The 23,142-nt window shown below is 45.0% G+C and overlaps 1 protein-coding gene across 16 annotated transcripts in view; it reads right to left on the bottom strand.

The window, feature by feature from the left end:
- Paqr8 (progestin and adipoQ receptor family member 8) overlaps nucleotides 1–1,853 on the bottom strand; it is a 48,811-nt gene extending 46,958 nt beyond the window's left edge. For 10 of the 16 annotated variants that reach the window (XM_042266348.2, XM_042266346.2, XM_076557897.1 and 7 more), the window contains exon 1: nucleotides 1,709–1,851. The gene's annotated coding sequence lies outside the window, so the exon portion shown is untranslated. Of the gene's footprint in view, nucleotides 1–1,708 lie in introns of all 16 variants that reach the window. The other 6 variants (XM_042266347.2, XM_042266353.2, XM_076557900.1 and 3 more) reach the window with 2 other exon arrangements.
- Between the last annotated feature and the right edge of the window lie 21,289 nt (nucleotides 1,854–23,142).

Raw genomic sequence — 23,142 nt, 5'->3', positions numbered from 1 at the left:
CAATGTGTGCCAGAGGATGGCCCTGTACTCACAGCCTAGAAGGAAAGATATTCTTTCCCAAACACAAATGCCTTCCAGTGGCAAACAAATCACAGGGTCGCTATGAATCAGTTGTTATTCCTAAATAAACTACCCACCACAAATAATCAGCAATGTAAGGTAGGTTGACAAGATGCTCAACATTACTTTAAATGAAATGACTTGCACACCCAAGATAAACAAAGGAAAACAGACAATGCCTAGGTCATGTTTTCAGATATGCCTTAGACACGTATCCTCTGAGATGCCAGGGATGGAGCAGTTCAGAACATAGGAAGAGACCACCAATAACTTCAACAGGGCAGTTGTAGATAGTGCCTTCCACAAGGGTAACTTCTTAACCACAGGAAAAGAAACCCGTGCCAATACAAACACCGACTACACAACAGTAAAACACTGAAGTTCGCCTGTGGGATGCAATGTGCTTGCCCACCCCCTCGCCCTCCATATTTTCTCAGAAGCTGCCTCTGGTGGATTATTACTCTACACACACCTACATTACATGACACACACCTACATTACATGACATACACCTACATTACATGAGTTCTGCCCAAAGCACACAAGGTTGATAACCCTTATGTATTTGAAATCTCACTCTGTGACTATTCCTTTTGCCCAAGTCTCTTCTTATCACATGCTCAAGCAAAGCATTTCTAACCCAGGTCAGAAATATGAGGTGTCACTTAAGCAAGACAAAGTGCTCCCCAGGACCAGGGGTCTCTCTTTTATCACTGGGTACCTACAACTGCTCAGGAAGTTGAGACATTTGGCTGCCTCCAGGTCCTGGCAACTAACTGGTCATCCTTCCATTAGGTTCCCAATATTCCTGGGCTCGCTGAGCGCTGGGTCCCCATTTGTCTTGTCTAGGGCTTCCCAATCTGCCGTCAAGGGGATACCCTCTTGAGATGTCCGCGACTACCTCCCGTGAAAAGAGGACATTCCCAGCACTGCCCCGCTGGCCACCTCTGCCCTTTCGTGCTCTCTGGTCCCTCAGTTCACCATAGCCCCTAAATCAGCAGCCCATGGTTTTCAGCACTACTGAGCTCCGTGTAGCATCTCCTCGGAGTACCCTGCTCCATTCTCCTCAAGGAGGAGCTCACGCCTCGCTCACCTTACTCTTTCCGGGGTTCCCCTCCCTCGGGAACCCCCTTCCTCCCCGTTCTTCCTCTACTAGGCATTCCCCTCCCGGGGTTCCGTTCCTCTCTGCCCTGTGGAGGGCGCCCCAAGAATGCGCACAGGACTCCCCTCCTCTGGATTCTGTCTCTCCTGCTCTCCGGGCTCATACACCCACAATTCACGATCGTGACATCTACCCCAAACCCCAGCTCCCTCAGGCTCCCATCCCCAATCTCCTCACTAGCCAGTCCGGATTCCCAAGCCCCAGCCCTTCAGGGGTCTGCAGCTTCCCAACTCCATGGTCTGGACTGTCTGTCCTGCATTCTAAAAACCAGTATTGGAACTCCAACATCGGGTCCCAGCCCCGGCCCCTGGGGTCGGGGCACCTGTCAATGCGGTTCTACATCTTCTCTGCAGAGTCTTCGGGTCAGGCGCTCCCCCAAGGTCTCCATCCTGACATCCCCGCCTCCTGAGCTCTAGCAGAGGCTCCCCAGCATCACAGTGGAGACCTGCACCCTGCCCTGTCCCCAGCCGCCGTGACGGGACTCACCAACATCAGGCGCGGCCGAGCTCCGGCAGTCCAGCTCCGGCAGCCCAGCCCAGCCCCGCCAGCCACACTCCCGCCTCGGGATCCGGGAGAGCTCCCTCCGAGCGGCCGCGACCGCGGAGGGCTCTGCACCCGAGAGCACCGAGGAGGAGGGGACAACCCGGGCGGCGACGCCCAGCTCCGCCCCTTCCCGGCCCAGGGGAGGGCTGCATAGCCGGGTGCACACCCCGCTGCCACAGCCACCGCAGCCGAGGAAGTTGACTGACGCCGCTTCCTTCCACCCACCTTCAGACCCTCGCGCCCCCCTTTCACTGCAACTCCCCCGGGGGCTTGAGGCAGCAAGGGATGCGGCATGCACTCTGTGTTCTCCCTCAAAACCGTTTTCTAAGTCCCTCGGGAAGGGGAATAACAAACTTCATCTGCCATTTCAGGAGCTGATCCCAACCCTGGCCTTCTTTTCTCTCATTGCCCTGTGGTGAGTGTTTGCGGTAATGCCCAAGAAATCACACAGTGCACCCCAGGAAGGCCCTGCAGACACACTTTCACACCCCCGTGCAAGACTCATACTTCTGCTGTGATTGCATCACACAGGTCACTCGGCTGTGCCAGGCAGACCCGTGTGACCTCCATCCAGTAAGTCCTGCCCACAGTGGCCGGAGTTGTTCTTCACCCACAATGCACTCTGTATTTATCGTGGTTTTTTTTTTTTTTTTTTTTTTTTTTTCCTAATCCATTTAGGAAGCAGGACCATCAGTTAACAAATCGAATTGGCTTTGCTGCTCAAAGCTGTCTGCATTATCAGGAAGAAAGGGGGTGGGAGAGTCAGATCCCGGGAAGGTGGTCTGTATCGGTTTTCCTGTAAGAGGTCCATCTTCGCTGCTGTTCCGAGACAGCTCCACCGGTTTGTGGACTACTGAGCTTGGGCTCTTTTCCTTTAAACCCACCCTGTCGCAGCGAAGCATCTAACAATATTTTACCCATTCCCAACATTAAAAAAAAAAAAAAATCTGTTATTTGGTGAATCTTTAGCAAAACATTCAGAAGCAAAGCGAACCGTTTATACAGTGGGATTATTTCCATTCCGTAAATGAAGATGTTTGGATTCCGGGCTGTTGTGCGGAAGGTTGAAACAGATTCAGACCCCGCAAGAGTCCAGGGGCCTGGCTCAGTTTCGCTGCTTTCCCCCACAGGACAGTGGCCCAGCAGGCAAAGGCATGGGTGCCAAAGCTCCGGGGAGGGCCCTGTGCAGCTTTGTTACCTTCATTTCTGCCTCACCCCAGAGATGTCCAGGCTGCTCCTGCATCCTGGAAAGCCACGGCCTCCCACATTACCAGGCGTTCATTATAGCCAGGGTACTCAGCTGTACAGCAATGCTAAGGGGAAGGGACCACACACACACACACACACACACACACACACACACACACACACACACACACTTTCTACTCAGCTCTAATCTAGAATCAAAATTTTTAAAAGTTTCCAAATCTGAGGGTCTACCCACAGGTTCAGTTGAGCTAATGTGAGCTGGTGCAAGAGCGGAAAAAAGCCCGCGATGTGTATCTTGGTCTGTTCTTGCAATACCCTCCACCTCTGGGAGTGCTGCTTTATCTCAAATGTAAAGTCTCACAAGGATGCTAATTCCTATGACCCACAGCATCTTAAACCGTGGGTTGCAGTCCTGTGCTAGGGAGGGCTGCGAAACCCCGGACAGCAGTGGAAGTTTCTGCTTATGCAACAGCGGGAAGATGCTTCAAAATCAAATGCCGAAGAAAGCCGAGGTCTCGCTGGTGGCCTGGGCCTCTGGTGTGTGCCGCTTCACAGCAGCCTCAGTTCTTTACGCACATGTGCACGCTGCACAGTGCACACCATCACCACATGCAACCCCGACCAGTATTGCCTAAAATGCCTCTGCTCAGAGTCTTACATTAAGAATTGTAGCGTTTTTTTTTGTTTGTTCGTTTGTTTTTTTACCGTACACAAGGTTTTCTGGTCTTCCCAAACACTGATAGTTCAATTACTGAAAACAAAGACTTTCAGATTTCTCTGCTGTCATTCCTTAGCGTCAGATTAGCATGACTGTGGATTAGAGATGTGTTAGAGGACTTAATTTCAGCAACTGTGCCTTGCATGGCTGACTTAAATTTCACTTAAGGTCTGTTAAATGAACTTTGGTTAAAGGTTAGGACAGAATTTCCAACAATTTCTGAGATGTCCTTAAATATACTTCTACCACTTGGTGTTCTGTGTTCATGGGAAGATGTGTTCCCAGCAAATAATCATAAAATCAACACATGGATCAACGCTGAAAAAGACTGAAGATGTTCTACATCTCCGAGTCTCAAATATTCAGCCAGCTTAACTCACTGTATAAAGAGACAAGCACATCCGTCTCATTAGTATGCAAAGTTTCTTTTGTCTTTAATAAACGGTAAAATCATATGTATACTATAGAAAATAAAAAATCTTTGGATCCTCTGCTACAGGGACATTCAGGATGCTCTTTGGTATATGGAAAGTCACAGCCCAGTCTGTGTCTCTGCGTGTAGTATTTCCACCAGGCAAGAACATTCTCATTTGAGATTTTTCTAAGATCTGGAAGTGTGTGCGATCTCCACTGGCGGTGTTCAGAAGACCAAACTGCTAAACCAGTCTGCATTCTATCAGACACCATTTTTCTTTCAGATTGTTCTTAAAAACCACAGTAGGAGCGACATGACAAAAGAGTCAATTTGCAAGTGTAGGAACTATTTGTCCCCAAAGTCTGACAAAATCATTTGACCTGTAAACAAACCAAACTGGCACTGTTTTCAATAAAACTTCTACTTTGTGCTCCAAGAACATGTGAGGGCATCATCTATCAGCCTTCGTACATTCACATGAGTTAGGACGATGCTGACCCTACTGTGACGCAAGATAAACACTGACTTGTAGTTCTGGTACATACACTGGTGTATTCTAGACTAGACTAGGATATAGACTAGCATAAAGAATTATCACAAGAGCCACTTGTGTGACACTGTACACAACCCAGAGAATTGTTTAAAACCCTTGCCACCATTGTTTGCTTATCTCAGAAGAGGACTGAGGGCCGTTCAGTCTTCATTGTCTTGGTGAAGAAAAGGAGAGGCACTTGGCATTATTGGTTGAAAGTGTGAGCTTGCTGTCAGCCTATCGTGAGTCTGAGACTCATTAGGGCTCCTTGGAGTCTGTCTAAGCCCTCTGTGAGTCAGAGCCTTTATGTGCAGCATGGAAACAATCATCTTACCCACTTGATGTAATTATTTCTAGAACGAAATGAAAGACACACAGCACGCACTTAGCATTGTGCCTCACACATAATGAGGGCTTGAAGGAAGTGGATAAAAAGCAAGGGGTTGAATGAAAAGGTCCTTCATATTTTCTGCTGGAAGAAAAGATGTATTATTTCAGTGGACCTTGTGGGAGGAACTCAGGGAAACTTGAACATTAACATTAAAAAAACAAAACCTGAAATCATACCAACTTATTCTTGACACTCTGTCATCAGGGTATCTTCATCCCGGTTTTTCGGTTTGGATCCCTTGCAGCTAGACAAACGGGGAAAGCAACCATGAATCTAAATTCAATTGCTGCACATACAGAATAAAACTGAAATGAAAACAAAAACTGTGGGCTGGCCAGGCAGTGGTGGCACATGCCTTTGATCCCAGCACTTGGGAAGCAGAGCAGGCAGATCTCCGAGTTCCAGGTCAGCTTGGTCTGCAGAGTAAGTTTCAGAGCAGCTAAGGCTACATAAAGAAACGTTTTCTCAAAAAGCCAAAACCAACCAAACAAACAAACAAACAAAAACAGCCCACTGTGGGTAAATCAGGCTAAGATTAAATAAGAATAATGATTTTCTTGTATCTTGTGTCCATTTTATCTCATTTCACAGTGGCATGGTCAAGGCTCATTTTAATCTGGAGTTGGGTCACTCTTTTTCTTCTCAAAAAAAGGGTTTGTTTTTATTTTGTGTATATGTATGTGCTTGCATGTATGTACATGTACCACATGTATGCTGGTGCCTGAGGAGATCAGAACAGGGTGACGTATCTCCTGGATCTGCAGTTACAGGCAGCTGTGAGCTAAACAGATGTGGATTCAGGGAAGCTGTGTCTTCTTCGAGAACAGAAAGTCTCTTAGCTGCTGAGCCATCTCTCCAGACCCTCTTTTCAGTTAATAAATAATTAACAATTGTGATCCAGGCATGTGGAATGCGGGTGTAATCCCAAGGCTCTGGATGCTGTGGCAGAAAGTATCAGTCCATCCTGTTCACAATGAGGTCCAGCCTCAAAGCATCCAGAGCTGGTGGTGCAGCTCAGTGGTAGCATGCTGGCCTAGTATGAGCTCAGGCGCAGGTTCTGTGCCCAGCACCGAAAAAGAAAAACAAACACCAGCAACAGAACATTTCCAAGAACAAGTCAATTCTTGTAGACCACAGACACAAGTAGACATTGCTTCTGGGCCCTCCAGATCCCTGGGCTCATCTGGAGTTGGGAAGCCTTGGGTCTGATCATAGCTAGTTCCTGGTGCGAGTATATCAGGAAGCAAAATGACCAGTAAGGAACTTCTTCATATCACTAATAAAATAAAATTCCTAAATCATAACATTTCTGTGGGTACTAATTTTAACACTTGTTCCTAAACAAATCCTAAATTTAGAAAATGTGCAATGTAATTGGATCACAGTAATGTAATTACAAAGAAAAGCATAGATTAGAGACAGAGTGCTTCTTCCTTATTGGTCTATAGGAAACTAAAAAACCTTACAGTCACCTAGGAGTGTGGCACACTTAATCCCAGCACTTGGGAGGCAGAGGCAGGAGGATCTCTGTGAGTTCAAGGCTAGCCTGGTCTGCAGAGTGAGTTCCAGGACAGCCAGGGCTACACAGAGAAACCCTGTTTCTAAAAACAAACAAACAAACAAACAAACAAACAAACAAACAAACAAAAGCCTTATGTACCCCATCCTGGCAATTTCTTTTTGCTGTTGGCTTTGCCCCCAGCTCTTAGTCATTGCCTGGGGAGGAAGTGGGCAATGCCTTAGCCCTTGGACAATGAGAAGCCTTTAATGAGATTGATGCCAAAAGGTGGCAGAAGGAAACTTTATTTTTCACACTACCCAACGCCAATTCAATCCAGGTTACGTTCTCAGATATTTTGCAGGGCGGTTTCTCAGATCTGGCACTAGAGGAGACAAACCACATGATTTCACCGGAGTAGAAAACTGAGACGTGGTTCTCTGGACTTTGTCACGCAGCACCTCTGCCTCCGTTAGTGTGTTAACAACTGTGGGAAAGCACCCAATTTCCTATAGCTTACATCGTTCAGCCATCCATCACTTAAGTGCAGTAGATAGACGAAGGCGCTGACCACCCTCTGCCCCTCTGCTGAATGCTGCAGGTCAGAATCTTCTCAAAGGACAGTGTGTTCTGTCCATGACTCCTGAGTTGCAAGCTATCTCTATGAAAAATGGCCGTTTTGGACAAGTTCAGCAACAATTGCATTATTCATACTTGATTCTGGCCAGGCTTCAGAGTTTTAATCATCTAAATAGAAAAAAAAATCGATTCAACAATGACCAGTTTGATTCAGCACATGTTTGCTGAGTCTGTTTTAGCTGCAGAGGGGAGAGCCGGTAGCAAGCCAGCAGCTAGAAATGGCCTCTCCATGTGGCCATCTGGAAGGCCTCTCAGAATAGATGCTATCCAGGCTGTACTCTAGTCCATACCTCAGAACAGGAGCAGATGAATTAGAATCTTTGGGGGTGGGGTCATATTTGTATGTTCCAGGGACATTGGTTAAGCTGTGGTCTTGGTCAAAGATGACATTCAATTAAGTGAGACATAACATTGAAGTGACCTTTCTTGTGGCTCTTACATATCACTGAATGTTTCTCCTTTTACTTCTTTGGCTTCTCCACTGGGCTCTAAGCTTCTGTAGACCAAGGTCTGTATACGTGGTCCTTACTGTCTTATCTGTATGAGACAGTACATAGCATGTGCTCAAAATATCATTTGTTGAAAGGATAAATCATACGATGCTGATGCTTAGCACACCAGGAATCCACTCGGTTCAGGGGTTCATGATCAAGATGATGGATGATCAAGAAATGGACTAAGAGAAGACTATATGCCCCAGGGGGAAGAAACAATGGAATTCAGAAAAGGCAATTAAGGAGAAATATGGGTCCCCATTTGTCCTAGTTAAGTTTGCTTTTTCTGTTGTTACGATAAAAAAAAAATGGCCAATACCAACTTGAGAAAGACAGGGTTTATTTGGTTTACAGATTATAGTTAATCAGGAAGGAAGCTAGGGCAAGAGCTCAAGGCAGGAACCCCGAGGCAGGAACCTGGAGCAGAGACCATGGAGGAGTGCTTGTTTCTGGGTTTGCTTCCTCTAGCTTGCTCAGCTCCCTTCCTTTTGTAAAAACAACCCAGGACCACCTGCCGAGGGATGGCACCAGCTATGGTGGGCTGAGCCCTTCTCTGTCAATTACCAATGAAGAAAATACCTCACAGACATGGCTGCAGGCCAATCTGATGGAGGAAGTTCTCCAGTTGTGATTCCCTCTTCCCAGGTGACCTGAACGTGTGTCAGTTTGACAAAAAACTAACCATAACACTATCTGAGGTGGGGAGTGAAGGTGTGTGGGGGTGGAGAGAATGAAAAACAGTGAGCAGGAGTGAATCTGAGTCCTCAGCAGGATGCACTACAGTAACTGACTAGTCAAAAAATTTAAAGTGTCGCATTGAGCTTGAAGAACTTGGCATGTTTCTTCGGGGGAGGGGTGGTGGCACACAGCTTTGATCCCAGCACTTGGGAGGCAGAGGCAAGTGGATCTCCTTAGTTTGAGACCAGCCTGGTTTACAGAGTGAGTTCAAGGACAGCCAGGGCTACACATAGAAATCTTGTCTCAAAAAATGAAAAACAGTAACAAAACACTGGAATGTTCTTGATAGTTTAAACATAATAAAACTTTCCATTTTCATTCTCCCTCCTAAATAAGTTTGTGTATCAGCTTTGTCATTACCTTGGGATCCTCCAGCCCTGAAGATAGCTGGGGAGGACTTTAGTCGTCACGATGAATGTACAGTTTCAATTTTATGGCATCTTTCGCCTCAATGTACCTGACAATGTTCCACGACCCACCCGAGAGCCTGGGGATTTTGATCAGTCTCAGAATCTCGGCGATAGCAATGGGAAGTACTAGTAGGAAAGTCTCAGGGAAAGTGGTCCCGGCAGCAAGATGGGATGACTGAGGACCTCCTTAACTGGAGTCAGTGCGTGAGGTGGGATGCTCTAGGCTTTAAAAATCACATAGACCACACAACACAGAGAAATGTGCAGTCGATCCTTCTATGGTACGTTGGTTGGTTTGTTTTTGTCAACTTGACACAAGCTAGAGTCATCTGAGAAGAGAGAACCACAAGGGAGAAAATGCTTGCTGAGATTGATCAGTAGGCAAGCTTGCAGGCTTGATTATTGATATGGAAGGGCCCAGCCCACTGTGGGCAGTGCCATCCCTGGGCAGGTGGTCCTGAGCTGCGTAAGTAAGCAGACCAAGTGAACCAGGAGGAGCAAGCCAAGGAGCATCTTTCCCCATGGTCTCTACTTCAGTTCCTTCATCCGTGTTCCTGCCTTGAGTTCTTGTCTTGACTTCACCTAATGATGGACAGCGGCTGTGAGCTGAAATAAACCCTTCCGAGAAGGGTTGTGTTCAGTGTTTCACCACAGCAGCAAAAAAAGTAGCTAATACTTATGGGTTAGCAAAGGCAGCGAGAGTGATACAAGCTTTAAGTGTGAAGTGTGTGTGTGTGTGTGTGTGTGTGTGTGTGTGTGTGTGTGCCTTGCAAAAAGGAACAATGAAGAAAAGAAGAGAGGAAGAGGGAAAGAAAGCTGGATGCTTATAATGGCATTTCCAGAACTCAATTTCCCTTTTTGTAATTATAAATATTTTTGAAACCCTCCTTAATAAATATATAAGTGAATGACTGATGCTCATTGATGTGAGCCTAAGTATAGTTCCAATGCTCTATAATTAGTCATACATTATATTATAGTACAAAACTACAATGAGCTAACTACAGGTAATGGTGGTGGTGATGCAGAGTGCTTTGTGAGCACCCTGTGCTTACGAGCTCCTAACAGTGACAAGTAAGAACCTTTATCTTCTCTTAAACTAGATGTTAGGAAAGACAACTTGCTAAAGGCAACCACAAACTGTCTGCCATGTCATCATCGGCCACATGGAGGGCGTGGGTGGCAAGAAGGTCAGACTTGGTGCTCAGACTTCCAGGAACGTGAGGGTCTTGGAGGCGACACAGTGTAACAGTCAAGAGTGTCCTTTCTGTTAGTCACTAATGGGCACAGCCAGGTCTAGCAGACATGAGCAGTCTCCTTTGTCCCCACACTCCTCCTTAATTGCACACTCACGATCTCTTGACCCCTCTGTTGAGTCAAGGCTGCAAGGGAATTGTGTGGCCTCCTGCAATTTTACTGAGATTCCAGGCAGCAAACTGCACAGGCTAGGGCCTGGCTGCGTCACAGATCCAATTATGCCTGCTTCAACCCTTGTTCCTGACAAAGGACAACAAATCCTTGAGTTCAGAAGGGAAACCCCTTATCAGGCTGCCCTGGGGACACTAAGTAAGATTTATTCTGGGGACTGAGAGACACAAGGTCAGTACTCGATATGTAACATTCTATTAGTAATTCTTTCACATATCCAGGAGATAGTCATTGAAAACCACCTTGGTGCTAGGAACATTTTCATAGGACCTCAGGCTCAAGAGATAAGCATAATGCAACCCAACCCTCCCATCTAGAGAAGACATAATTAGAGAGATTTTTCACGAGGCCACGTTACAAGCATCATTGGAAAGGAACACTGAATCTGAAGAAAACCATGGGCCATGGCACCTGGCTCTCTAAACGTCTAGCTTTTCAGCATTAGGAGGGTCGGCAAGGTGAGTCATGAAGGAGATAGCTAGTAAGGTGGGGAGGAGGTTTCTGTGGGAGGGAACAAGGACATGAAAAGGATAGAGTCATGGTGGCCAGGATGGCCAGTCGTGCCTTGCTCACCTTCTCAGTATGGGAGGAAGACATTGTGCCATCACAACCCAAGAGTTGATCACTTAGTTACACACACAAAGAGTAAACACAGTCCCTTACTTTGACCTCCGGGGGCTTGTAAACTCCTCAGTAGATGAGGTGTTCAAGAAAACCTTTTTTCTCTATCCCTTGCCTGCAGCCAGTTCCTATAACGACCCAATATTTAGAGTCAATGTCCAGAGCATTTTGTATCATCTTCTCCTTGAGCTCTCACTGTCTTCTCACAGCTTCCCCATTTCTTCGATGCATTTCAATTCATTCCTTGAACTTCCAGGTCGGCCAGCATCTCCTCTCTCATCACAACCTTAAATAGGTTGCCTGTTGTCTGGCCACTTTTGTTAAGAGACCGTGGGGCAAAGCCTGTACACTGACTTCAGGGAAAATATCTGAAACACATCATCAGGCCTTTCACGTGGTCTCCTCTCGATACCTGCTAACAAGATGTTCACAAATTATCATGACAGAAGAGTCTGAGCTGGCAAGATGGCTCAGTGGGTAAGGACACTTGCTGTCAAGCTTGGCCACGTGACTTTGATCTTCAGAATACATGTGGTGGAAGGAGAGAAAACCAACTTACCTGCACACATATGCTATGGCACACATGGGAGCCAAACATACACACACACACACACACACACACACACACACACACACACACACACACACCTAAATGTCATTTTTTTAATTAAAAAGAATATAGGTGTGTGCCCCATGGACTCACATGTTTGAATGTTGGGCACATAGGAAGTGGCACTAATAGGAGGTGTGGCCTTGTTGGAGGAGGTGTACCTTGGTAGGGGTGGGCTTTGAGGTCTCACATGTGCTCAAGCTACACCCAGTGTGAAACAGTCTCCTTCTGCTGCCTGCAGATCAAGATGTAGAACTCTCGACTCCTTCTCCAGCACCATGTCTGCCCAGGTGATGTCATACTTCTTGCCATGATAGTAATGGGCTAAATCTCTGAAACTTTAAGCCATCCCCCATTAAATTTTTTCCTTTATAAGAGTTGCTGTAGCTGGGGGGCGGTGGCACACACCTTTAAGTGCAGCATTTGTGAGGCAGAGCCAGGCAGATCTCTGTAAGTTCAAGGCCAGCCTGGTCTACAGAGCGAGATCCAGGACAGGCACCAAAACTACACAGAGAAAGAAACCCTCTCTAGGGGAAAAAAAAAAGAGTTGCTGTGGTTATGGTGTCTCTTCACAGCAATAATAGAACCCTAATTAAGACACTTAGGGAGCATTTTTAGCTTAGTGATATACAGACTGTGGGCTTTAGGGGTGATAGAGAAGAAAGGAAAATCTATCACATAAATGGAACCTAGACCACACAATGATTTTTCCATTGAGTTGGGGGGGGCGCAATCCCCCATTTGTCATTAAGCCCCATTTAGCTTCTGTTCTGAGGGGGAACATGTTATAGTCATGAGGTTCTGGGTGGCTCGATTTAAGAGATAAAAGTTGATAATAAGGGAACTCAATAGGAGGTGAGTATTTGATTACATTTGTTTATTTGTGAGTGAGTGAGTGTGTGTGTGTGTGTGTGTGTGTGTGTGTGTGTGTGTGTGTGTGTGTGCATTCAGGCCACAGTGTACCTGAGGAGGTCAGAGGACAACTTGCTGGAATCAGATCTCTCTTTCCACTTTGTAGGTCCTGCGGATAAAACAGGTTGTTGGGCTCCATAGCACTCGCTTTTTTACTGACTAAGCCATCTCACCCACCCAAAGTTTTGATTTTGAAGATTTTGTTAGCAGAAATACAGAAGGAAGATCTGAGACTAGCAAGGCTGGCAAAAGAAATGGAGACAAGACCAGTCAAGGAAGCAACTGTGGTTGTGAAGGTGAAAATTGATGAGAGCCTGGAGGATGGTGAGGATATGGTTTGGTCAACAGCCAACACTAGAGCCAAGAGGTATTTAGAAGAAAAATAAAATATCATCTGGTAATTAAGTAGACCAGATTCCCATACTATGTACTCCCAGAGTTGCTTGTATATCCCTTAGGTATACCTCATCCTACTGGGTAAGTTTTTGATTGACATCTCCTATACAATTTCATAAAGGTTGACACCACGTGCATCTTCTTTACCACTATGCCCTAGCCTACAGCTCAGTGTCTGATAGATACAGACAGCTTGGGAAGAGGTTAGCTCAATGGATAACAAATGAATGAATGAATGAACAAATGACATGAAGAATGACTGTCACACACTGGTGATTAGAGAAACCATCGATTAAAGGTGACATAAAGGGGAGGAGGCTGAATCCTTATTCATAGTTTTATATCCATCATGCTGCATGTTGGGTGTCTATGAGCTCTCCAGGAAAGATATTTTAGATCCAACTGGAGGCCAGGCAACAGTTTTATGCTGATATGATAAACGTGGAAGTTGTCAGTGGGCAGATGGCTGTTTATAACATGGAGTAGCTAAAAAAAAAAAAAAATACAGGGTGAAACAAAGGAGACAAGGGACAAACACGTCATTACTTTTAACCAGGAGATGGACAGTCTTTGAGCTTTGTTGTGGCCTTTGTTGTTGTTGAAATAGAATTCACATACCATAAAATCCCCGCTTTTAGCGGTGGTGGCGCACGCCTTTAGTCCCAGCACTCGGGAGGCAGAGCCAGGCGAATCTCTGTGAGTTCGAGGCCAGCCTGGGCTACCAAGTGAGTTCCAGGAAAAGCGCAAAGCTACACAGAGAAACCCTGTGTCTCAAAAAACCGAAAAAAAAAAAATCCCCCTTTTAATGTATAGAGTTCAGTAGTTAGGGGCATTATATTATCACAATGGTAAACAACCATCTCCATCCTCCACTGTAGAATATTTCCTTCACCCAGTCTCATAGTCTGTGGCAACCATGAACCATCCTCCTGTGTCTACAGATGGCATCTCAATCACTGTTCTAGGGCACTGAAGAGATACCATGGCCAAAGCAATTCTTATAAGAGAAAGCATTTAGTTGGGGGCTTGATTATAGTTGTAGAGGGTTAGTCCATTATCATTGTGGCAAGAAGCAGACAGGCATGGTGCTGGAGCAGTAGCTGAGAGTTTGACATCCTGAGTCAGAGGCAACAGTCAGAGAAAGAGGCAATGGGCCTGGGCTGGTCATTTGAAACCTCAAAGCTCACTCCCAGTGACACGCCTCCTCCAACAAGGCCACGTCTCCTAACAGTTCACCAACTAGGGGCCAAGAGTGCAAATATATGAGCCTATAGGGGGCATTTTCACTCAAACCACCACAGATGGTCAATTCTAAATGCTTTTTTAAATAAATAATAGTAAGAGTCTGGAATTTTCCCACAATGTGTTCAAGGCTCATCCAGTTGTGTGATGAATTGGTACTTCAACCAGAAAGCTGGTGTCCAATCTTCCCTGTGGTCTGACAGTCCTGAGTTCTTGGGATCACGTGATCTTCATGCTCTGCCTCTTGGGTACCTGGGAATGAATGACACATGTCACCACAGTGGGCTGATGTTTAATCTTCAGCAAATTACCTTATATTCTCATCGTTGGCTGACGAGACTCTTCCAGACTTCAGCTATATCCCTCCAAGTCCAAATGATGGGACCCTTCATCAATTCATAGAGTATGGAACACCCTTATGCTGAAAGGAGCCTCGGCTATAACTTAAGGTATCTCTGGTAAATCTGGCCCATGGTAGACTTTCTTCTCTTCCTTCTGGAGCCCTGGCTGTATGCAGTGCACATATGGTTTTGTCTGGTTCTACTCTGGGTGCAAAAAGTAGAAGCTATCCCAGGCTGTGTTTTTCTTCTACTATTTGCCACACTGAGCTGACTATTATGTGGAACTTTACCTACAACCAAACAGAACCCAGAATGGCAATACTCCCTATAAATTGCTAACCAGTTTCCAGGAATAGTACTTTTGTTCTTAAAATTTGTTTGAGCCAGGCAGTGGTGGCACATACCTTTAATTCCCATACTCAGGAGTCAGAGGCAGGCAGATCTCCAAGTTCCAGGCTAGCCTGGTCTACAAAGTGAGTTCTAGGACAGTGAGGGCTACTCAGAGAAACCCAGTTTCAAAAAATAAAAAAAAAGAATATGTTTGGATATTTTTTATTTTGAAACTTTATACTCAACTACTCTTGGTGTTCCTTTTGTGTTTTCTAAGAGGTGGTGCTGTTTTCCCCCATGGGAGACTCATGTCCAGCCAGAATGCTTTGGTCCAGCTGTGGGGCCAGTACACTGCCTGTGGCTGGTGTTGATTCTCAGTCACTGGTACCCTTCCTGATCAGTTACCAGATGTTCTCAGGGGTACTCCTTTGCTGCCATCCACACAGGATCTCAGCAGCATTCCCACGCCACCCCCTAGTATGACAGCACTACCTTTTCTAATTTAAGTTATCCTAGAACACCAGACCTAGGCTATCTTCTACCTTAGTGGAGATTTGGGGTTGGCTCCTCCTTATGCTCTGTTTCTAATAAATATCTTTTTAACTTTAGCCAACTCAAGTGAAGTCTCTCTCTCCTCTCTCTCTCTCTTGAGACAAGGTTTCTCTGTGTGGTACTCACTTTGTAGGCCAGGTTGGCCTTGAATTCATAGAGATCCATACCTGCCTCTGCCTCCCAAGTACTGGATTCCAGGTGAATTTCTGATACCACAAGACTTAAAAGCATTCAGAATTTCGTTTAAAAAAATGTTCAGTGAATGTATTGCTCAAGTATTCGTGTGTGTGTGTGTGTGTGTGTGTGTGTGTGTGTGTGTGTGTCCGTGTCTGTGTGTGTGAGTGTGTGTGTGTGTGTGTGTGTGTGTGTGTGTGTGTGTGTGTGTGTGTGTGTGTAGGCTGCGGGACAACCTTGAATGTTGTTTCTCAAGTGCCATATGCCTATTTTGTGGCCAGCTCTCTTGGTCTCACATTGTGGTGAAGCTCACCCATTAAGCTAGACTGGCTAGCCAGTGAGCCTCAGGAGTCTGTCTCCCCAGCTCTGAGATTACAAGTGGGTGCCAACACCCATCTTTTCTTTATGTAGTTTGTAGGGACTGAATTTGAGTCCTTGTGATTAAAAGTGAAATATTTAATCAATTGAGCTATCTCCTCAATATCCAAAATGTTTTGTTGTTGTTGTTGGTTTTGGTTGGTTGGTTGGTTGGTTGGTTGGTTTTTTCGAGACAGGGTTTCTCTGTGTAGCTTTGGAGCCTATCCTGGAACTTACTCTATAGATCAGGCTGGCCTAGAACTCACAGAGATACGCCTGCCTCTGCCTCCCAAGTGCTGGGATTAAAAGCGTATGCCACCACCGCCAAGTGGTTTTTGGTTTTTTTGAGACAGTCTGTGTAGCTCTGGCTGTCCTGGAACTCACTCTGTAGATCAGCCTGGCCTAGATCTCAGAGATCTGCCTACCACTGCCTCTCGAGTGGTAGAGTTAAAGGCGTGTGCCACCACTGCCTAGCACCAGAATGTTATTAATATGACATAAATATATTTTAAAAGTAGACTTCTAAAAGACATTTGAAATCACATCATTATTTGACAGGGAAGAATTTGAGGCTCAGAAGTTAAAGATTCTATGTGGTGCCACAAATGTTTTCGAGTGGAGACTGGGGCCTCATTTCCACCACAGAGGCCTTTCCTTCATCCACTTCATCACCTTCAAGGATTGTCTCCAGCTCACAAACCTGAACTGTGCAAACGTGGGAGATGCTCACGTTATTGAATCACAGAAGAAACGGGATTTGGTGCTTTTACTAATTGCACTAATTGTTTTGACTTGTAAGAGTATCTGTGTGTGGTTACACTGAATCAATCCTTGCTGAGTCGCTGGAAGCCTTTGACCGGCTGACAAGCAGAGATTGGAAGCACATTGTGGTATGGTGGTTTAATCCAGTAATTATGAAATAACAAAACGTTCAGCTTGCTCCGACCCACGGGGAGGGTTGTACACTCTGCTGAGCTTCTCTCAAGCTTTCAGGGCATCTTCACATAGCGACGACACCTTGTTATGACGTTTCCAGCTCTGTCTTCTCATTTAGTTACAGTTTCTGATGCCCCTTTCTTCATCCCTTCTCTTCCTCTAAACTTGGCAAAGAAAGCAGGGAAATGTAGACTGCCCTGATTGATTGAGACTGTCCTGTGTCAAAGGTTGGAAAATGGTTCTTTTATTGGCTGAGTCCCAACGAGGCTGCTGGTACCATATATCCATGCCTACTATCTAGGTCAATGCTTGAGCATTCCAGGGGAAGCAGGTCAATAATATGGAAGATGCTCTCCGTGCTTGCCCAGTCAGACTATCTCTCACCCAAGGACCAGTCTAAAAGTGCAAGCAAGATAAACTCCATCTCGCCAAGGCAAGGACTCTATTCTGACCTCACCTGAGTCATGATTTTTAATGTACTTGTGTCTACATCATTTAAATCTTATAAGTTTAAAATTATATATACAAAATACACCACTGACTTACTTCTTTGCTCTGAAATGTATGGCTACAGTTCATTAAATAGTCTTCATTTATAATTAATTTTAGCCAAATGACTGCTTTCTCTCAGAAGCTGTATACTTCTTGAAAAAAAAATGCAATTAATTTTTTGTTTACTTCCCAGAATGCTTCTGGGATAAGGGCATTTAAAAATCCATTAAAATCTTGTGCATAATGACTACATAATCATCCTTTAATTTAGCAAAACTCGATTAATGTCCTTATGGAGTACGTATCTGCCTGTCTCCTTTTCACTGAGGATCTTTCTCTCCTTTACCTAATTGTGATGACAATCTTGTCCCAGGCTGATGGGAAAGGAATAGACAGAGTCTCTTACCCCTTCTGCCCAGAGAGGATGAGATGTCACTGAGAACAGACCATTTGCTGTTTCCCCCACTGTGGCAGTATCCACTTTTCTTGGGATCATCCTTTCAGCAAAGACCATGTGAACCCAGCGTGCCATCTGCTTCCAGATCACATCTAGAAGATATCATCTGAGGTTGAAACAATGAACCAAGTTATAGCCCATGCAATTTAAGTAAAGGTCTGCTGACAGTAGCTTTGGAAATTTTTCCTTAACAAAAGAGACAATCACGGTCCCTTCTACTTTTAGACCCTCTGCCCTGAATGCAAATATTACTGGTAGAGTTAAAGCTGATGTTTGAACGAGATTCGAGATTCGCTTGGCCAATCAACCTTTGTTGTGGGATAATCCTTTTGTACACTGTGAAGATGTGTCTCTGCCAAGGCACCTTCTGATTGGTTTAGTAAAGAACTAAAGAGCCAATAGCTAAGCAGGAGGGCATAGGTGGGACTTCTAGGCAGAGATAGGAACTCTGAAAAGAAATTGGAGAGGCAGAGACTCACCAACCAGATATGGAGAAAGTAGGACACACAGTACTTAGGAGAGTTAATGAGCTACATAGCATAATGTAGATTAATAAAAATGGGTTAATTTAAATTATAAGAGCTAGTTGGCCAAGCTTTCATACTTAATAAGAAGTCTCTGTGTCATTATTTTGGCACTGACAGTCCAAAGAAAGCTCAGTTACAAACTTTTACCCCTAAGGGTAGAGAAGTTGAATCCCTTGAAACACATTGATACCCAATGTCATTGTCCCTCTGTATCAAGGAGGATTGGTCCAAGGATTCTCCCTATCTTGCTTAAATCACAGATACCAAAATTCAGGTATTTAACTTCCTTATATAAAATAGCATAATATCTGCACATATCCCATAGCATCCTGAATATATTATATCACATATCCAACCCCATATTAAAGCTATAAAATATTATTTGTTATGTTATATTGTTTGGGTGGCAATTATAAAATGGAAACCTGTACATATTTAGTTCAGTGATGGCTATACTTTGTTGTCAACTTGACACACTGGGGAAGAGGGAATCCCAGCTGAAGAATTGCCTCCATCAGATTAGTTTATGGGCATACTATGGGGCATTTTTGTGATTGCTAATTGATGGAAGAGGGCATAGATCATTGTGGATGGTACTACCTTTGGGCAAATGAGGTTGTATAAGGAAGCTAGCTGAACAGCAAATAAGCAGCATTTCTCCACAGTCTCTGCTCCAGTTCCTGCCCTTACATTCCTGCTTAACATCTTGCTCTGACTTCCATCAGTGAAGGACTATGACGTGGAAGTGTAAGCCAAATAAACCCTTTCTCTCCATCAAGTTGCTTGGGTCATGGTGTTTATTACAACAATGGAAAGCAAGCTACAGAACAACTATATTGTTTGGGTGGTAACTACAAAATGGAAATCCGTTCGTATTCAGTTGAGCCAGTCACCCTAGGTGTAACTAGACAGTACAGGAATAGTAAGCCAGACAAATAGTAAGTGCTGGAGGGAAAGAGGACATCTGAAGTGGCAAAAGGCTACAAAGGTTATGTCAATATGTCACTTCATGTATGTCTGGTGCTCAGTATGTAGCAGATTCAAATTCTTATTTTGAAACTCTCTGAGACTTGGGGTTTGGAGGTATTTTCTCAGTTTATGGTTGGTTGGATCTGTAGATGTTGAACACATGGATACAGAGGGTTAGACTCTATCTGAAACACATGAGTGTTCTAACAGGGCACAGGGGGAAGTGGTCAGCACACATGTAGTTAACATCTGCTCTATGGTGTAAACAGGGCAAGGCAATACGGCTGCATAAAAAGTTGCCTAAGTGTTTCTAGTATCATAGTTTCAGAAGGTCAGGAGTACGGACATATTTTAACTGACTTCTTGGCAAGACTATAATCAAGTTGGCCAATACTGTTTTCCATCTGGAGGCTTAGCAGGAACTGAGTCTGCTTCTAAGGTTGCAGAATTTATTTCCTTAAAGTTGTGGGACTGAGTCCTTGGCTTGTGACTGGTTATTGGCTGGAAGTTGCCTTCAATAGAGATTACCCATGGTCCTTTGCCAGGTGGTCTTCCTGGCATGGCTACTTATATTATCAAACATGCAGGAAAAGCCTCTAGTGCAGTGGTTCTCAGCCTTCCTCACCTGTGACCCTTTCATACAGTCCCTCATGTTGTTGTGACCCCCCAAATATAAAATTATTTTGTTGCTATGATATGAGATTCCCAAAGAGGTCATGACCCACAGGTTGAGGACCAGTGCTCCAGACTCTGTCTAGAGCAAATGTGCCAGCAAGATGCATCTTATTAAGATGATGTAATTATGGAAACTGCAGTCCACCATCTTTGCGGTCATTTACTGTATAGCTTCTTCATCTGCTTACGGAGAAGGATTATACAGAGACCTGAGAATGAGGAACTTAGACTCCTTGGGAGGGAGGGAGGTGCATCTAGCCAGGTGTGGGTCATATAGAAAGCTCAGAGAGAAGAAGAAGGAAAATGCTAAACTTTTCTGGGGAATAAAAAAAAAAAAACCAACAGCTCTTCGGTTCAAATAAAAATGGAAGACACCCTAGAAATAGAACTTCTGTGACTTGGCAACAACGGAGGATCATGCAGGGAAGGGAAGAAATGGAGATGAGTCAGCCTTTGAAGCCAGTGACTGGAAAGATGACAACCTTGCTCCCGGATCTGGGAACTTTGGCAGAGGGATGGAGGAGGGAGGGAGGTGGGATTTCTTCTGAGATCCGCGGTATCTACATGGAGTCACCTCCTTGGAGTTTAGAACAGAAGGCTGAGACACGGCTTTCTGTGTCGGGATGACGTCTACCTAGAAGCAGCGTGGATGGGAGTGGGTCCCCCATTTGTGAGCACAGCAGCAGGTGACCTCTACTACACGATCTTCTGTTTGCATGCCTTTCAGATTGCCACTGAAGCCCCTTGAACTGGCTTTAAGTCCTTTCCTGGTTCAACTCTTGCTTACCCTTGTAGTCTTGCAGAACCTCCCTAGTGCTCTGTCATAGCAGGGAGAAGAAGCCTCCCCAAGTTGCTGCAACTCCTGTTTCCCCCAATTCTTTACTCACCATTTTCCAACTGCAAGAAACGCGCTCCATCCCTCTTTTCATCTTTCCCTGGCTGTGTATCTTTGATTTCCATATAGAACACACACACACACACACACACACACACACACACACACACACACACACACACACCCTTCTTCAAATGTCCTCAGCGCTCCAAATGTCCTCTCTCTGCGTGCAGTTCAATAGTCCTGTGTTGCCCTTTCTCATTTTTCTCTTATTAAATCATCAGCTTTCCAAAGGCAGGCACTAGTCTGGGTCTACCTTACAGCTCCTGTTTAACATCGTCTTCAGCACACTGTAGACACTCAATAAACATCCTCTGCACGGACAAGCGAGTGCACATCTCTGCTTCAGTCAAAGCTTCTTTGCTAGGAAATGCCACACCACATACAGTTGGATGGAGGGACTCAAAGGATGTCACCAGATGCCCCGCTTTCTCTTCCTGCCCCTGGCTCCACTTCCTCCGTTTAGCTCCATGGATGAGCTGTGTGGACTCAGCATAGCAAGGTGGCCACAGGGACTTCTTTTATCTTAGCGCATACAGACAACAAGGCAATGCTTCCTTTACTCCCAGACATTGCAGCAGGGGGTTCATGGAGTTTTAGTGACACCTAGGAGTCCTGTGCTTGTTTCATAACCAATTACTATTTGTCTAGAAAAATGAAAGTCTGTGATTGGCCCGGCATGAGTCATATCTCAGCTCTACTCAGTAGAATCAACTGAGACTGGCGATGAAGAATGGAGTGGGTGGTGGCAAAGAGTAGCTTCTGCAAAGAGAAAATTCTAGATTTCCCATAGATGTTGGTGAGGGGATCCGGAGTGACACCAAAATAAATAAATAAATAAATAAATAAATAAATAAATAAATAAATAAATCAGATTTTCCAGTTTTTCTTTTCTTTTCTTTTTAAGACTGTATAACCCTGGCTGCCCTAGAACTTGCTCTGTAGACCAGGCTGGCCTCGAACTCACAGAGAGTGTAATTAAAGACATGCAACATCAGAACCAGCTAAAAGAGGATTTTTTCCCCTCCCCTTGGTTTTTCAAGACAGAGTTTCTCTGTGTAGCCCTGGCTGTTTTGAAACTTGCTCTATAGACTAGGTTGGTTTTGAACTCATGGAAAGCCACCTGCCTCTGTCTCTGGAGTGCTGGGATTCAAGGCATGTGCCACCATCACCCAGCCAGACTCAATACTTTAATTCATGCTTCGTGTCTATGGTGTTCGGCATAGGATAGATACAGAGTGAATGTATACACTCATTGAGTTGAACTGAATATAAACAATCTCTACATTTGAGCACAGGAGCTGGGGGGACACCTCCATGGGGAAAGCACTTACCACACAAATTATGGCCTGGAATTCACCAGTACCCATGTAAGAGTTGAATATGCCTGGACCACCTGTAATTCCAGTGCTGGAGGTAGAGACGGAATCCTGAAGTAGACTAGCTAGCCAAATTAGCCAAAGTGGTAAGCTCCAGGCTCAGACAGAGACTTTGCCTATCTAGGAAAAGGCAAGGTCAGCTGTGGGCCACCACAGCCCAGGGTGCATTGACAACTGTACACCAATACACATACAAACACAATACACACACACACACACACACACACACACACACACACACACACACACACACACACACCCCTGAGTACAACCTATGCAAAAGGCAGCTACAATATCAGTATAATTTGGTGGTTTGCAAGGGCATTGAGAGGGTTTTGTGGGAAGATGGAATAAGTCAATACAATGTGTGCACGTCATCTATTCTGCAGAATGCTGTGGCAAGCCAAATTGTTCCTATCATTTTCTATGGTAGGAATTTACATCCTCCTTCATCAAAACACCTGGGCTTGGCCTGCGACAATCAGGGTGAGGGTTTGTAATAGTAGGCCTGTCAGGGGAAATTATAGCTTGTGAGGTCAGAGGATTTATTAAGCCTTCCCTGGGCCTGCACCAAGAATGTTCCTCGGAGAAGACTGACTCAGCCAAGAAGACTCCATCAGGTGGCAGAGCTGGTCATACTGCTTCTTCTTACACACCCCTCTCTGCCCACCCCTGTATCCCCAATACCAGGTGAGTGACCAAAATATAGGCCTCCTAAGGGAGCCACCAGGCGAAGAAGACAGCTTGATCTTCAACTCAGGCTTTAAATACTCATATTTAATTTAGAAATACTTAATTTTAAAATACTCATTTAGAATGAGGTAATGGGGATATGGACAATTGCTGATCAGAATACTAATTGAAAGGATTAAATAATCTGCAGGGGGAAACAAACCCAAAAACAATCCACCTACTTCCCTTGGGAATATTTAGCCCGTCAGAGGGCTAAAGATAAAGTAAATGTTTGGGGTAAGGAACTCTTGCAGTGAATCTTCTTCGGCTCTCTGCAGGTACTATCGTCCATGTGTTCCTGTGGGGAT

The sequence above is a fragment of the Peromyscus maniculatus genome, chromosome 21 (genome assembly GCF_049852395.1).
Source record: "Peromyscus maniculatus bairdii isolate BWxNUB_F1_BW_parent chromosome 21, HU_Pman_BW_mat_3.1, whole genome shotgun sequence".
NCBI classification, from domain to species: Eukaryota; Metazoa; Chordata; class Mammalia; order Rodentia; family Cricetidae; genus Peromyscus; species Peromyscus maniculatus.
Note: the sequence above shows the minus strand (reverse complement) of the source record. Positions and strands in the feature narration are given on the sequence as shown.